This window comes from Empidonax traillii, unplaced genomic scaffold (assembly GCF_003031625.1).
Source record: "Empidonax traillii isolate 1590-97213 ecotype Southwest subspecies unplaced genomic scaffold, ASM303162v1 scaffold502:size815047, whole genome shotgun sequence".
NCBI classification, from domain to species: Eukaryota; Metazoa; Chordata; class Aves; order Passeriformes; family Tyrannidae; genus Empidonax; species Empidonax traillii.
The window spans coordinates 107,353-124,886 of NW_020955695.1; the positions used below are offsets into that span (position 1 = coordinate 107,353).

Consider the following 17,534-nt stretch of genomic DNA (forward strand, 5'->3'; position numbering starts at 1 on the left):
GGGTAGAGAAATGCGTCAGTCAGTTACCTTTTTGGTCCCTATCAAAGAACTGAGATACACTTGCGGTTTGTAATTTTGTTTCTTTTTACTTTAAACTGAGGGAAATCAACAAAGCGATGTAAGAACAAGAGTATCGTCTGCAAAAAGTCGACTCTTCGTTATTACCTACAGTTACAATACATAGAATATAAAATTGTAAGAGCAAATAGCACCCCTAACTGCCCCAGCCCACCCCAAATAATTATTTCCAGCCAGATTTTCAGTTGCTTTGCTTTCTATCATAGAATCATAGAATAATATCCATTCCAAAGGCTGTGACATGCTGTGAGGAATGGTAGAGGAGTTTTCATCCGTGAAGGTCCAGGAGGTAGAAAAGCAAAGCAGAGAGCTCCTGGGAAAGCCTGCCCAGACAAGGGAGAGGAACCACATCATGGGACAGCTGGGCTGTCTTACAGCTGCAGCAGCCTGCTTTTCTGAGAGCACCTTGCCTTTGCTGAGGTTTTGAAGTGTTCCTGTGATCTGCAGGTGATTCAGTGTTCATTTTGGGAAGCACAGCAGGTAGGCCTTGAAATGAGCAGCACCTGCTGGTTCCTTGAGCAGGTGAAGGGTGTCCTGCTTCCCCGCTAGCTCACTTTTTCCCTACGGTGGTACTGGCACAGGCTGTGCTTTGTGCTGGATATCAAAGCTGTGTCTATGGGAAGGAGATGATTAGGGAGGGATGCTCAGCCCCTCCTCATTTCATGTCAGGGCTGTGTCTGCTCCGCCCTGCCATGCTTGCAGCACCCACTACACAGCACAGTTAAAAAAATTCTGGGAACAGTTCTCCAAGTCTCCATCCTCTTCTCTCCACTCTGTGCTCTCCCTCCTCATATGCATCTTTCTATCATTAGGTCTCCTCCACAACCTCCATGCAGCAAACTCGGCTGCAGGTCTGTGCTGCTCAGCCAGCAGTGATCCATCCCTTGTGGCAGCTGCATCAGTCACATCCACAGGCTCGCTGTGGTGGGCACGTCTGGGCTGTGGCACAGAGGTGTTGCACTGGAAAGGTCCTTGTGCTCTGAAGTACCCACAAACATGGGGTGTTTCTCTTGCCAGTGCCAAGGCTGTAGATGGGGCTGAGAAGCTTTCCTTTTGTCACAGAATGTTTCTGTCTTGCTGTGGACACATTGCTTCACTGGCAGGTTGCGTGGGAAGGGTATAAAACATCTTAGCTGAAATAATGCCTCTCGTTAGAAGGGAGCCAAGGGCCTGATGTGTACCCAGCTCTGAAATGCAGGTAGCTGCAGAGCAGAGCTCCTCCCCAGCTCTGAATAGACTGAATATAGTGACTTGTTTTTCCAGGATCTCAGAGTCAACACCATAATGCATCAAGTTTTTTTTTCCTCCAAGAAGCATCTTTTCCTCATACTTTGTGACAATCAGGTGGCATCCATTATTACCAAAGCTTGATATTCACTGTAGGATACAAGCTAACTGTGGCATGCACTCCAGCAGGTTGAATTTCACCCAAAGAGAAATTGCAGATTCTTCATCCGTGCCCTAAGGTTTCCTGGAGGAAATAAGGGAGGAGTTGACTCTGAGCAGAATCCTACTACATTTTAAACAGGCCCCAATAACTCTGATTCTCTGGTGCAATCTTGTCAAAACTAACGTTTTCCCTACAGTACAGCCTATCTCCTTTCTTCAGGGAAAAGGGTCTTGCAAAATTCACCGTGGCCATAACATCTCCCTTTATTGGCCCCCCGGCCTTGTTGAGGGGGATATTTGGTTCCTTGTACAGCGTCAGCGTAAAAGCCTTTTCCTCTTCCGTTTCATTCAGGCGATGGAGCTGAGCGTAGATGAAGTATTTGCCACTGTGCTCAATTATGAGATACTGGTCACCGTCCTTCCGCACAAATCCATTGCAGTGCTCCAGTTTCCAGTTCCACCTCATGATACCTGAGCCTTGTGTAGAAGATCTATTTACTGTGGAAAGGACAGACAAAATGGATATAGTGATGAATTATGTTTAAGGACTACCTTTTCCTGTACATGAGCATGTTTTCTTACTGTTTCCCATTTGTACATCTCTCTCCCCATTCTCTTCTTGACTTCCTAATAATTATTATTACTTGTTATTCTTATTGATGTCATTATAATTATCATTGGTCATTCTTTTTGAGTACACTAACTTCTCAGAAGTGCTAGGAAGTGGTCTCAATCTGCTGGGAGAGGCTGTGAAGGACCTCTACAGCCATGGGTGGCTTGGAGGTCCTCTCTGCTAGGACAAGTTAGTTGCAGAATGCACTCCGGAGACAGCAAATCTTCAAAACTGAGGGTTGAGTCTGAGCTGGTCTCTAATAAGAAAAAATTCACAAGCGAAACTTCAGCCAGGTCTGAGGATGATGAGGGTGGTTACAGTAATTGCTGAGCCTGCAGAGCCTTCCCATATTTTCCCCCTCTCTGTGCTGGGTGAACACAGGCTGTCAGTGTTAAAGCTACCAGTGGTTGGCAGCTGCCATACCCCTTGCTGTGTGCTCTGGGATGTGTGCTTGAGGTACCTAACACGGTGGGATCTTGGTGCAGAATGTATCAATACCCTGTAACAGGGACACCCAGCTCAGGCCACAGTGCTGGTTGGAACCTTCAGCCACCGTGTCCGCCTAGGAGGGCTCCTGGCTGGTTTGAGTCTTGCACAGTTAACAGTCATTAACTGAAGTTTAAAGCGTTCACAAGTTTTTCATTGAATTAATTAAATCTCTCTGAGGGTCTGGGTTAGTATAAGTGGTATTGCTTTAGAGCTGCTCTGGGGTTTGCTTAGAGCACTGATGACACACTCGGTAGCAATAAATCTGGCCCTTGTGCTGCTGGTTTTACAGGCCATTTTTGCAGAGATGCACATGGCTGACTCTGCCAGAGAGAGAGAGAGAGTTGCTGACTGACAGCCCTGGGTGCAGAGCTGGGGAGCTCTATTTGTGATGGCCACAGTGCCCTATGGGCTCTGTATTTCTGCCATCAGTACTCACACCTGTCCTTAGAGCAGGCATGAGGGCTGTGAGACAGTCATCTTTGTCACAGCACAAGCCTGACAAAGCCAGAAAGCAGGTCTAGAATCTCCATACTTACACACTCCATGTGCCCAGCAAGATTCCGAAGCCTGTGGAAAGAAGCAGTGCTTGGTCAGTGTTTTCTGCTGCAGTTTTTCCCGGTATTGGTGAGCTCAACAGAGGAGTATTATCTTTACTAAAGCGCAGAGGCGTTCTCCCAGGAAGGGAATTTATCCATCATTGCAAACACAAGCAACTACTCGTTATGAAAAAGCAGATGCTTTTCAACAAAGTTTGAAATGTTTAAAAGAAGAGGTCAGCATTTTTCATATCCATTTTGGTGGTATTTTCACAAAATAAAGAAGACAGCCAATTAGCAGTGACCTGCAGTAGACCTAGTAGAAACTTTACCTTCCTCTTTGGCAACGGAACTTTCCTTCCATCACTGGGCTCACTCTTGTGGACTGTCACAAGTGATGTCTCTGCAGACAAGGACTTGACTTAAAGCCGGTGCATAGACAGGGGGTGCTGCACAGTGTTGTGCTAACTCACCCTCATTAAACCCATGAAGTTTTGCTTGTGTGTGTCAGAGTTTGGAATCATTTAGTGCTGATACAGCTCGTGGCAGAGCCATTTAATAGATATGTTCAGACATGGCTCCTCTCCGTGGCACTTTGTGCTCCGAGAGCAGCCAAGGGATTTTGACAGCCGTCACCTCTTTCTTGGAGCTGCTGTCAGGCTTTGTAGCCCCTACATGAGGAAGAGGAAGGAAACACGGAGGGTTGAAGGGATGCCCTCGAGTTCACATCAGAAAGGCAGAACAGGGAGGACAATTTCTTTTACACCTACTTCTCTTTAACTGCTACACCGTACTTAGCTCAGGGTGACAGGCGCAGTGCTTTATGATCCAGTAGTCAGCTTTCCAGTGCCTTCCAAGCAAGGGAAGGAGGTGATTCTGGGGGTGCCAGGGTGGTAAACTGTCAGTTGCAGGAGATTTCAGTCTATTCCTGTGGTTCACCGCTTTGTGTTTGCTTATGGAGCTCATGCTCTTTCTCCATGGCAGCTCTATGCTGACTCTGGCCAGAGCTCGTAAAAAGCAGATGTGGGGTCAGCTTAAAGGCACAAGGATTCAATTCTGTCTCACATCTTAATGGATGCAAGCTCTGAAATGCTTAAAATCACTATTGAATCACAGCCTCATTTCTTCCTCTGGAAGTTGCTGTCCTGAGTGGTGGGAAGACCGTGAGCTCCCTTGCCAGGAAAGGCTTTCATTGTCCAGCCCTGCTTTTCCCCATTAATATCAATTAACAGAACTAAAGGCAGTTCTTTGACTCACTAACCTAACTTTCTGCAATATGGAAAAAAAAAGAAAGGGAGGAGTGAAACGTGTGAAATGCTGTGTGCGTCCATGTGCTCCTTGCCATCAGCGGGATGCAGCTATGACTGCAGGTCACAGAGCCGCTGCTTCACAGCTCCCAAATAGATGAGAGAGGCTGTGGGAGTGGGGCTAAAAGTATCAAAGCAACTAATTTGTTTATTTTATATTGTCTGGTAAATAATATTGCTGTAATGTACAGAGCAGCTCTATCTTTTGTGGGAATTTAGCAAACTTCATATTTTAAAAAACCAGTGCCTTGTAGGATCAGTCTTCAGCGGGGTTCTTGGCATTATTATGCCACAAGAAGCTCACTGACCATCCTGCCTCTTATCAGAAGAGGACTTTTTCCTTGTCCCCTTCCTCTGTAGAACTGGAACTGGAGGGAGCTACATCACAGCGGGATATGTAAACTGGTATCCCAAATTAACACTTGGATCCTCCAGGAGACTGATTCACAGTTTAGAAACCAGAAAATTAAGAACTTGCCTTCAGCAAATGAGTCACTTGGCTCACTCCTATATTTCTGTTCAATACTATTTGTAAAGACAGACACAGGAAAAGCCCATTGGAATCAACTAATGAAATGCAGAAGATAACTTGTTTTTTGTGCTGTGTTGTATTAGCACTTGGTAAAATCGAGTATGAAATGGCCTCATGCCTGGTGAATTACCAGAATTCCTCATTCTCTCTTGTTCCTACAGAGCATCAACAGCCGATATCACATTAGGACAGCCTACATAGTTCTTGCAGGAGAGGGGAAAAAGAAGAAATAAAACCGGGGAAGGGGGGAATGTTTAAGCTTATGGAAACGAAAGGAAAACGATGATGACATTGAAAAATTTATGGGACGATAAGGAATTGGAGAAAACGCTATCGGCTGAAATCCTGGAAACTAAAAGCACTAGCGGTCTCCAAAGGAGTTAAGAAGGGCGAGGTTGGAGTTAGCTGATAGCACCAGCACAGCAATGTTAATAATTAGAAATAATGCACATGCTGTACGCTCCCGAGTTGAGAATTTGGCTTTGTTCTTACCTGCTTATGGTCGAGCAAACAGAAGACTATGGAAACCAGGGGTGAAGCAATAACCAACGCAAATAGAAAAGTGTAAAAAGCCGGCTGATAGCGTATGAATTTCCTTTTCTGTGGGCTGTTTCCTTCATCCATCAAGTTTGGTCCTTCCATGATGTCCTCGATACAGCTGGAGGTGAAGATGCACACAGCACCACAGCTGAGAAAGGCACTGCCAGAATTCCCGAGGTCCTTTTATTGCCACAGCGGAACATGGACAGGAATATATGCTGGAGATCTCCTCATGCTAATAAGGCCAAGAGGAGGAGCCAAGGTGTGTTTCGTCATCAGCCCTGGACTAAAAGGCAGTGAGTTAACACTTCCTCATGAAACTGAGGCAGGGAACTTTAATTTGGCTCTTGGCCCAGAATGCCTGAAATGAAACCGGCGACAAACCGCAAAGGCTCCAGAAATCACTTTGGAATTTCACACAAGAATTCAAGTTTACAAACTCTCCAGCAGATGCAAAGTGAAGGAGCAAGGTGCCAAGCACAGGAACCTCCAAACAGCTGTGTGCCACCCGCTTCTGTCTCTGAAGGTGCCAGTGGTTTTTTGTTTCTTTTTTTCTAGCTGAGAGGCTGGCACCGGATTGAATCTGCTTCTCATTTTGACATCACGAATCTGAGTGCTGATGACGGAAGAGCATTTTTCCACTTCCCTGAAGACATGATTCAATCAGTAAAAGTGAAACCACACACACTTAAAAACACGACTCCAAGTGGTAACTCAAGCGGCAAATGGAAACAGTTGCATTGAGCCAGGAGCCTCCACTTCCCACTGACGCCACTCGGGGAGGAGGAAGAGTACAAAGAGTAGGAAAAGAATTGGGATTTCGTAAACAGCTTTCAATTTGCAGTTTGAAATGAGCTGGCTGAGTTTGAAAGTCTTCCTAAAATAATTTTTAGCTTTTCCCTTTCTATTTTTTCCCACTTGCTTTTTGAGTTCCTTGCAGTGGGAACAAAACTGTGAGTTAGGAGTTGTATGGAGAGGGAGCAAAGAAAGAAAAAGCAGATAGGCTTGAGAACAAAAACTAAAAACTACCTAAAAGAAATATAATTTTAACTAGGAGCCTTGGAAGTAGTTTCTATTTTAACGGTCTGCACATTCTTTTGAATTTTCTTTTACGATGAAAAAGTGTTTTTCATCAGTGTTTATTTAAGAAAGAAATTATGATATACAAAGATGTCACTTAGAGATCTTGGCCCATTCTGCTGCACTCCCTTTCTGGGGATGGAATGCATGAAAAATGTCCTTTATAAACTTTCTAGTTTCTGCTCTTCCCCACCTGTGGAAGAGACCTCAACTCTCCCAGCTGCACAAAACCAAAGTTAAATATCTCTGTGTGAGGCATGGAATGGAAACAGGAATTTGGAATGGCCACAAGTATAAAACCAAAAAACTCAACTGTTTTGTTAATACTCTGCCTTGTTTTTCAAATTCTCTATTAGTGGTGAAGTGGGTCCTTAGCACAGATTTAATTTTGGCTGCAACAGAGGGAAACCTGCTTGTGCTGCCTCGAGAAAGCTGAGCTGAGTTGCTGGGGAGCTCCCTGCTGTGCTGGTGCCTGTGCAGGGGGATGCACCGCTGGCAGCCCAGAGCCACCAGCCACCCCCATGGCTTTTTGCTGACAAACCCGGAGCTCTTCAGAGGCAAGGTTTGGGGACTGATGGAGACAGCAGCAAGCTGCCTCTTCGGGGTTGGTCCGTGGCAGGGACACACTTTGGGACAGGTTTAGGGCAAGCCATGGAAAAGGAAAGACCCGGATAGCCTCAGTGTGACTTTCCTGTGGCACCCTCGCTGCCCATGTAGGTTTTTTGCCTGCCTTAGTAGTGACTTCAAATTATTTTTGTCAAGGAAATGAGGTACTTTCCACAAACGCCTTCCTAAAAAAAAGCCGTTGAGGGCTTATCTTGTGTGGGGAGACCTCTTAACCTCTATGGCACATGCCTTCCTCTGCTCCCTGCCCTGGAGGGACATGAGGGAAGAGCAAATGCCTGTGCCTGCACCAGTCTCTCTCTCTCTCTCGAGTAACTGTCTCCTTTAAGCCATGCAGGCAACAGCCCATGATTATCCAGCTGTCCTGATATCAAACTGAAAGATCAGCAGTTGGCAGTATGACTAATACATCCCGCCAGCCACAGGCAGGGATTGTTTACAGTAGCACAGAGAGCCTGTTTCTGCTTGAGCACTCCCACAGGAATTGGAAGTCCCATTTTGATCCCAAAATTGCATTGGTCTGGTGCTTCAACCCCATAGCCCCACTCACCAAACTCTCCACTTGTTAAACTCCTGGCTTTGACCACAAAAAGAGACCAAAGCCATCTTCAATTTAAAGCATGCAAATGAGACTTCCCATGACATCCCACAGAGCACAAAGGCAGAAAAGAAGTATGAAACAAATGAAGAAAATATCACAAGAAGTTCTAACAACATTTTTTTTAATCTGCAAAACAACCTTTTTTTTTTTTTTTTTTTTTTTTTCAAACAAAGAATTGTTATTACTTCCACAAACAGAGCTCAGGGCAGAAAATGTCAGTCCCAATACCTAAAATTTGCCAGTTACTTAGATGAATACAGAGTTGAAATGGGAAGGATCATACAGGGGAGAGATTACACAGGATCAATAAGGAGCTGGAGTTGAGTGCTTCCAAATATTGAAGGCATTTTACTTGATGGAGGTAGAGTCTGGCTGGTATTACATTTGTTTTGTATTAATTATAACACATTATGTCAAGCATGGGTATAGTAGCTTATGTGATTCACTATTAAGTTACAGCACTGAAGGACAGTGGCCAGAGACTGTAAATCTGTCTTTCCATCATGTTATCTGTAAATATACTGCCAGTGCATGGTGGGGAGAGAGTCCCAGCACTGCAGCCCCATGCTGGCATCCCAGTGATGCCAAAGCCTTGTGCAGGGCTGGAGGAGCCCTGTCCGCAGTTGGCAAGAGGCAGCATTATGTGCTGCAGATCCCACCAGCCTCAGCCAGGCTTGGGAGCCACAAAATCCCTGTTTAAATTAAGGCTTTCTCTTTACTTGCAAAAATATTTACAGCTGCAAAAATGTTTTCAGCTGCATCTCAACTGTATTTTCCCTACAGACCCCAGCAGTTTTTGTTCAGCCAGTATTTAACCATGTTGCTCTCGGTTAAAAGGCAGAGTCAGGCTAAGCCCAGCAGAGTAGAGGATGCAATCACAACCATATTTGAGCTCATTTTCTTCCTCATTTCTCACGCTTCTCAAAAGTAGCCTCAGATCTTGGAGTGTGATTTTGCAGTAAGTGTGTATATTGATAGGATGCCCACTGTATGTTGGTCTCATCCTTCCTTTTCTTTTTTTCCCCTCTCTCCCAACAACCTGTTAGGAAGGGATGGAAACAAACCCAGTGTAGAAGCAGCTGTGCTCTGCATGAACGTACACTGTGCTTAGGGACATAGTTTAGTGGTGGGCCTGGCACTATTAGGTTAATGGTTGGACTCAATGATATTAGAGGGCTTTTCCAACCTCAATAATTCTATGATTTTAAGGGGCAGGGTGTGATTCTTCCCTGCCTTACTTCCCTTCTCTGGTTTCTATAGAACGTAAGTGCTTGGCAGGCTTCACACAGGCAATGTCACAGCTCAAAATACACAAAGTTATTTTCTAGCCTTTGACCTTCCATTTTGTTGGAGTGTGGGGGGTGCATGTGTTTGACTCTTTGCCAATTTTTTAGTCCAAAATATCCATTACGATGATTACAGAAGAATGGGAGTATCATATGCTCCATTGAGGCTATCACTTCCTCTCCCTAAGCCCAGCCCTGGGGACTTGTGGTAATTTCACATCTCAGGCACAGATTGGGAGCAACAGATTTACCACCAGCATATTCAGGCAGGAACTTTCCATTACTCTGCTTGGCACTCTGTGACAAACTTCATCAGCGTGTTTGTCCCAGCCCCTCTTGCTCAGACATTGAACTGTGCTTCGCAACCTGTCCCTGGGGAGCTGTTTTTCAAAAGCCTCAGCAGTCAGGCAAATATCCACACTTTTCCTCATCAAAAACAGCAGCATCCAGTACAAGTGTGAAGTTTGCTTTAAGCCTGGAGTAGGTTTTCCAAGTCCCGACTAGTTTGTTTTCAGTGAAAACAAAGGTTGCCCTATCTTCACTTTGTGGTGCAACCTGTCTCTATGTGTGCTTGTGGGAATGCTAGCATGCTTCCAGTTGCCACAGCTTTCCAAGAATATGAGAGAGGCTTGAGTAGCACAGAAAAGCCCTAGTGGAGTTTCAACCCTAATCTGCAGGAGTGGAGAAGAAGGGAATCTGATATATTTGAATTTCAGGTCTGTCTCTTGCACTACATGTCCAGGCATTACTGCTGACCCTGCTTCTCTCAAGCTGAGTGTTTTGGGGAAACAACAAAATCAGTAGGCAAAACTGGAAAAAAAATTGGCTACCACTGGGAAAATGGCAGTAGGCAACTATGGCAAGATGCCTTGTCAGGGCAGCCCATGGGCACTGGTGAGGCCCCTGCCCCAGGACCAGGGGCTGTGTGGTTGGCACAGGACCAGAGTGGGGACTACAGTGCAGGGTCCCCAGTGGGAATCCCTGGCATTAGGAGCAAAGGAAGTGATCAGACTACACGGGCACCCTGTTCTAGCAGCCAGCACAGGCAGCTGCTGGAGCAGGGCAGAGGTTGAGTCCCCATCACTGAGCCCCCTCATTCCCTTTGCCCATGTCCTGCATTCAAACCAAAACACAAGCACAGGACTACAGACAGAGAGAGAGACTTCTCTGCCTGAAACCCTGTAGGAAAATAGTGGTTTGCCTTGTCTAAAACTCTGAAGAGTCCTTCCTGATTCCTCAGCTGTTGTTACTTGGTTTGGAAAAAAGCGGTGCAAACCACTTCCTTTTGCTACAGAAGCAGGGGAACTGTAGCATAAGACCTGAGCTTAAATGGAAAGTGTGAATGGGACAGAATGTCTAAAAATTTCTAGTTATGGTCTTCTAGCAGCTGGTAAATGAACCTACCAGAGGTGGGGCCCCATTAGACCTGTTGTTTACAAACAGAGAGGGGCTGGTGGGGAATGCAGTGGTTGGAGGCCGCCCGGGGCACAGTGACCATGAAATAATAGAGTTTGCAATACTCAGGGATGCAGGGAAGGCCACCAATAAAACCTCCACACTGGACTTCCGGAGGGCAGATTTTGGCCTGTTCAGAAGACCGGTCCAGAGCATACCCTGGGAAAAAAACCTTGAAAACAAGGGGATGCAGGAGGGATGGACGTGTAGTGTCCAGCTCTGGGGTCCTCAGTTCAGGAAAGACATGGATTTGTTGAATTGAGTCCAGAAGAGGGCTAAAAATGTGATCAGATGCATGGAGGACCTCTCCAATGAGGAAAGACTGAGAGAGTTGGGGATGTTCAGCCTGGAGAGCAGGAGGCTCCAGGGAGACCTCATTGCACTCTTTCAGTACTTTTAAGGGGGTTTGTAAGAAAAGTGAGGGCAGACATTTTAGTTGGGCCTGTAGTGACAGGACTAGGAGTAACAGTTTCAAATCACTGCCCTCGCAGTTTAAAACTAAAAGAAGGTCGGTTCAGACTAGATATATAACAGAAATGTTTTACAACAAGAGTGGTGAAACACTGAACAGGTTGCCCATACCTGGGAACACTGAAGGTCAGGCTGAGTGGGGCTTTGAGCAACCTGCTTTAATTAAAAATGTCCCTTCTCATTGTGGAGGGGTTGGACTAGATGTCCTTTAAATGTCCCTTCCAACCTAAGCCTTTATGATTCTGTTTTACAGTATCACTTTGGTCCATATGCATTACTGGAGCTGTGGGGATTTCTGTTAGCAGAGTGGTCAGGTTGTTGGTTTAGATGGATTTACTTCAGTCCTCTTTCTGTGGTGGTGGTGGTTTTGGTTGATTAGGTTTTTTGTTTGTTTGTTTTGTATTGCTTTTTGTCATTTGTTTCACACACTGTCTGTGTAACAGCAGAACATGGCTCCTCTGTGCAAATTCCAGATGCTTCTGGCATGGGGCAAGTATGTAGCAAAGTCTTTTCTAATATGGGAGGTTGTGTACAGAAGGATGGGATTCAGGTTTGATGTGAAATTACCAAGCTCTTGGTCATGCTGTGAAGTGTGTGGGATACCCAGAGCATGTTGTGGCACAAAGCTGAGGCGGAGGAGTGGAGGAAAAAGAGTGTTTGTTACTTCATTCAGCTTTTTTATTTGTCTTATAAATTGCTTTAGAAAAGTGAAGTGCTGTTTGTTTATTCATTCATCCTCCTCTGGCATAGATCCCAGATTACTGGGATGGGAAAGAAGATATCTCCTTGAAAGCTGTGAAACCTTGTATGGTTCTTCCCCCTCCCAGGCCTGCATCACAACACTAAAATTTTCCTCTTTCTTATCCTTCGGAAAGACTTACAGCTCAGTATCTCCCACTGCGTCAGCGTCTGGCAGCCTGCTTCTCTCTACTTCTGCCCTCACTGGTAAAATGAAACTATGGCCCTGCTGTTGCTGTTACAGAGATTGGAGCCGTGTGTCCATTCTGGGCCAGCTTGCCAAGAGACCTGGCTCTGAAAACCTTGCCAGGGCTGCTCGTTAGCTCAGCAGTGTCAGAGTGCTGTGCAGAGTAAGCCAGGCAGGGCATGAGAGAGGCATATCCTGCCTTCCCCAGCGCTTCCCAGTGAGCAGAGCCCAGCTGCGGGGTGAAACCCTCAGCTCCTGCCCTGGGCTATCCCTGCTCCAGGGTGGCATGCTAATTGTATTCTCATAGTATTGCACGTGGATATTTTAAAAATTTACCCCTCCTGATTTTCTTCACATCGCATCACCGAGTGCCAGTTTTGTTTCCTCTATGCATATGAGGAGCAGTTGCCCTATGATGGAGCTGGGGCCGTGTCATCAGCATCTCCAGTGCTGCCTTGCACAACTCCCTGCTCTTGATCACATGCACTTTGCAAGAGGGGATTTCTTCCTCTGACGGGGCAGCCAGCCCTGGCACACCACAGCAAGCCTGCCCACGCAGGGCATGCAGGGATACAGGGGAAGCAGCCTGGATTGGATGTGCTGTGGTTTGAGTACTCAGCTCTGGCTGCCTGTTTTTTGAAGTATTTAACCTTTCCATTCAATCTTGTATAACAGTGGTCAAGCTGAGTGGGCTCAGAGGCCAACCCAAGTGTGGTATCCTGCCTAAGACACCTGGACTGCAGTGTATTTTGTTTCTGTTTTTTCCAGCAGTTTGTGAGGGATTTTTCATGCGTGAATCTGCTGCTGAGCCTGTCCAACCTTTTAGCTTCCTCTCATGGCAATGACTTCCACAGGTTATTTGCCTATTGCATGAAAAAAAAACCTAGAAGTCCTTGTTTTCCATTTAAACCTGCTGTCTGTTCATTTAATAGGATGCTCACTTCTAACGGAGCTCTCTTTGTGAGGAGCATCAATCCCATCTCACCCTCCTGATGCTTGTGGCTCTGGGGGTCCATGTGGGGCCCTGCAGCTGTAGGGCACTCTTTGGTCTTCCTGGAGTGATGCAGCTCGGGGGGCACCTTTCTCCTCTGACCATTCTTGATCCCAGGACAGAGGGAGGGGGTCTTGTGGAGAAAAATCTTTGGAGAAAGGAGTTACCAAAGCCCTATGCCACTGCTGAGGATATCCCAGTGCAGAGTGCTGTTTGGAGTTTGTAGCACTGTGCCACTCAGAAGAGCAAAAAGAGCCTCCTGTGAGGTTTGTCGTGAGCAAGCAGCATCATAAATGCCTGCTGCAACAGCAGCCACACTGTGCTGTGGCCCACACACCCACGAGTATGTTCCAAGAGGACCTCAGGCTTGAGCAGACACATGTCAGGGGCCCATCCCCTGTCCTGCCTCTGCTCCCTGGGGACAGCATACACACGTGTGTGGCCGGTGCCTGAGACACCGTAACCAGCCCCTGGCTGGCCTGACTGGTGGGCTGGGAACCCCAGCAGCTATGAGCTCTCCTGCTGTGAACTGCTTCAGCTTGGCAATCTGGGAACCCACTGGGCTGCACTCCATGGCTCGGGGACAAAAGTTCCTCTGCAGGAGTTTCCTTCTCACACTTACTTGGCAGGTGGTTTCTGAGCTCCATCCAGAGGAAGGCAAGCAGGGTGAAAATACCATGAGGAAAGCAGGCTGGTGATCCCCATCATGCACCTAAGGCAGTCCCTTCTCCTTTTACGCTTGCCAAGCATCTGGGAAAGTGATGCCTGAGCACTGGCCTGAGGCTCAGCCAGTTCTGTCACCCAATACACCTCAGCCTCCTCATCGAGCTGAGTTGCTGCCTACCATCTCCACACCTTTGCGTTCGTCTTCCTAGAGCTGAGCCTTTGTTTCTGCTGTCTCCAGCAAGGTTTAGAAAAACACAAGTCATCCTCAGACCAGATCAGAAGCAAAGAAAAAAATTCATTCCTCCAACTCCTTCATGCATTATCACTGCAAAGCTCCCCAGGTTTGAGCTTCCTTGCACAGACTTCCTGTCACCTGGGAAATGTCCTGGGCAGGCCCCATGGCTTCCTTAAAAAACTTCCTTGGAAGTGTGTGAATGTCTGTTCTAATAATTGACTAAAAATAGGTAAAGATCAAAAAGGAAAAACATCTGTTCCTTCTTGCAGACAAAAATGTTAGAAATTCAGTCATAATGGTGTGAAATGTTTTGTGTTGCTGATAGGATCTTTGTTTGGTTTTGAAACAAACACTGTTGTTGTTGAAATGAAGCATAATTTTGACATGAAATGTGGAAACAATCTTGAAAAGAATCAACAGAAAGTTACTGCCTATGGGAATGTGTCTGCTCTCATTTGAATCCAAATTACCTTAATGTGACCCAGTCCAACCCTTCAACTCTCTTTATTCAACTATTGAATTGCTTTCAAAGGAGTTAGGTGGGTTTGGCAAAAATTAAGGGATTTTCATCCAAGTCAATGTTTGCTCAGATTAAGGACAGTCACCAGCCTTTTTCTTAAATCTAACCTGTGGGTGGACCTTTCAAAGGAATAATGCTGCATTCTGTGAGCTCAAACCCCTGCCCAGAGACCAGTATACCAACCCTCTCCCTGCTATCAGGATCGTGTCCCTCTTGCAGAGTCCCAGGCCCCTCTCTCCATCACCTCCTCCGTTTCTTCTCTTGACCTGTTGCTGCAACCATCCTTGTAATCCCACCTGAACTGCTCCTCAGCTCTGCAGCTCTGTGTGCCAGGACTCCAGCAGGGGTTTAAACATTTGAATTACACGTTGTCTGGGTGTGCTAAGAGCTGCTGTGTCCATGGCCGTCTGATGGCTGACGTTTTGGGGGTGTTAGTGTTGCCAAGCTCCAGTGTGGGTGCACAAGCAGCGGGAACAGCTTTGTCCTGCAGTTCAACCCCAGGAAAGGTACACTGCAATTTCCCTCAGGCTTTTATTTGGTAGGTTTTAGCTTGGAGAGTTTCGTTGGTGGGAGAGAAGGGTATAAGTGTTGGGAGTGCCAAATGGATGACCAGTCAAACTTCTAAGTTAATCACCCTTTTACTCTGTGACAGCAATCACAGCAGACTGTGCTTGGCTTCTTCATGCCCCTACCATGACACAGGCATGAGTAAGTTTGTTTTGGTGGGGAGCTGGGAAAACAAGGCAATTCCCCAAGAACAGCTCCTGATGGCATACAGCCAGCAGTTGAACTGCAGTTTACCTGATGTTTCACACTCCACTGGTGCGTGGAGGGTTGAAAGTGAAAGCTGAGCCTCTCTATTTGCTTATCTGCCTTGTCTATTTACTGTCAGAACAGAAAAGCTGATTGAGGCTCAGCTAGAAATAAAATCAAGATTTAGGTCAGCTTTGTAGCCGTGGTGAGGTTTTCTGCCCAGCCCAGGAACTGGTAATCCAGCTGGCATTACCAGTTGGCACCTGTTGCATCCCTGTTTAATTATCAGCCTCATTCAGAAGCCTCTCCCCTTGGGTGTCCCCTGGTAAAAGAACTGAAACTTCCTTTCCTGCTTCTCTTGGCTTAGCAAGATATCATTTATGAGCTCACAGAAGTGGGCAGGTTGATGACAGATCTCATCTGGCCACCCAGCACCTGGCAGGATGATCTAAACATGGTGCAGTGCTCTTCCAAGTTGAGGGCAGGGAGGGGAGGAGCAGGCAGTGAAGGTGAAATCAGAAAGGAGGCGTACTTTACTGTTTGCAAATGGTCTGGCTTCGGGGCTTCCCAGGAAACTGATGCAAGAAAGGTCTTGTGATGGCAGGGCAGCCTTGCAGGGCTGTAACTTGACCTCTTGTCCCTGCTGTGATGCAATCCCTTGGGAGCTCCCACATCCGCATAGTTGTTACTTGGTTTACAAAGACCCAGATGTTTCCCCCACACATACAAGCTGCCACTCACCATGTGTACACCACCTGCCAGAACATCAGGTGAAATCCAGACCCCATAAGTGTAGGGATATCCCATAGATCTTTTCCCCCCAAGACTACCCAATCTTATTGGGATATATTGTAATTAGAAGCCTCTCTGTGCAGCCTGAAGTTCCCTGGGCAGCTATTTTTCTCATCGTGACATGACTCAGTGTGCCTGTTCTCAGAAAATGCCTGTTTCTCCTCACCCTCACTCAAGTCCTGGTGCAATGTAGGTGAAGAAAAAAACCTTCATCCCCAGGGAAATTTGAAAAATCTGAATTCTGCTAGTAACATTGCCTCCTTTTGCATGGTCATTTACTCTGATGTGGAAGAAAAGCAGCAGGCATCATCAAGCCTGACTTGCACGCACAATGAGGCCTCTCTGACTGCTGCATGAGAGCCAGCTGCAACCTTCCTGTTGAGCTTTTGTCACCGTGAAAGGTGATGGGACAGGGAGAACAAGCCAGAGAGATCCCAGCCTCAGCTGAAAGGCTGTGATGAGTGTGGTATCTGTCATGAATTTTGCTTTAGGTCCTGTTTCGGTTAAGCACCAGAACCAGGTCCACATTAGCAACTGATGTGATATGAGTGATCCCTAAGCAGGGCCATATCCAGTTCTGCATACGCAGCGAGGCAGTGAGTTATGTAGGAAGTCACTTTGTCAGGCAGAACCATACTTTGTGGGGACATCTGTGCTGTCACAAAGCTCAGTGAGAGGGGATGTTTCCAGCTGAGACCATGTGAAGATGGCCAGGAGTGGACCTGGTATGCAGGGGACAAAAGCCGTCGCCTGCTGGTGCCCCTTGGACCGCTGTGGCTCTCCCCCAACATGCTGTTCAGGAGCAGTGGTGCCAATATGGGCCTTTAAAGCTCTGAGTGCCTGTCCCAAGCACTGCTTTGCTGTTCACAGATTAATGAGTGCTGGAGACCCGAGTCCAACCACGAGCAGAGCCAAGGGCTGTGGCAGTGCGTGTATAGAGTGGTCTCACATGGCTGCTGTCTGAGCCGTGTGCTTGATGGGGACCTGCCTTAATTTCAGTCCAAGGGTGACTTCTGCCCACTGCCTTTTTGTGTAACCTCTTGCTGCCTTCATCACTTGGGTGGCTGTGACCAGAGCAGCAAGCAAATCTCCCCACCATTTGAACAGTGTCAGAGTGATTCTGGCAACCCCCCAATGGTTGGTCTGGTATTTCAAGCTGCGGAAAACCACTGCAGCAATTCAGGTCTGTTTCAAACAAACTGCGAGTCTTGGCCTGAGGTTGATTTTTTTCCCCCCACGTTCCTGAATTCGTATGCCTTGCCATGTGCTAAAGTCGGTATTAGAGGGGCTGTGAGGACCAGGTGATATGCAGGGCACATCTGTGTGTGTGTTTGCAGGGTGTGCAAGCACTGCAGAACAGACTCAGAAATAGCTGAGCTGACATGGATGATCCTAAGTACCAAAAGTGCTCAAATAATTGTGACACAATATTTGTAACCACAGTCCCTACTTAATCTGTCTTAATTAGTTCTTGCAGTTTCCTGGGTTTGGAGAAAGTGCAAGTGTAAAAGTGTTGCAAGAACAATACTGCGTGTACTTTCATTTGAAGTATTTTAGCATGCTCATGCTGTTGATGATTGTGGTCAGGAGGAGAAGGAGAAAAACAAAGCTTCAGACCTCGAAATCTGAGTCACTGTTCTCAGCCTGGGAC

General features: G+C 46.7%; 1 long non-coding RNA gene across 1 annotated transcript in view; it reads right to left on the minus strand.

Annotated features, from left to right (window-relative positions):
* Positions 1-66: 66 nt before the first annotated feature.
* LOC114063955 overlaps positions 67-17,534 on the minus strand; it is a 19,732-nt gene continuing 2,264 nt past the window's right edge. Inside the window, exons 3-4 of the long non-coding RNA XR_003572652.1 lie at positions 11,339-11,345; positions 67-137 (exon numbers count right to left, since the gene is read on the minus strand). This is a non-coding gene — a long non-coding RNA (uncharacterized LOC114063955). The remainder of the gene's footprint in view (positions 138-11,338; positions 11,346-17,534) is intronic.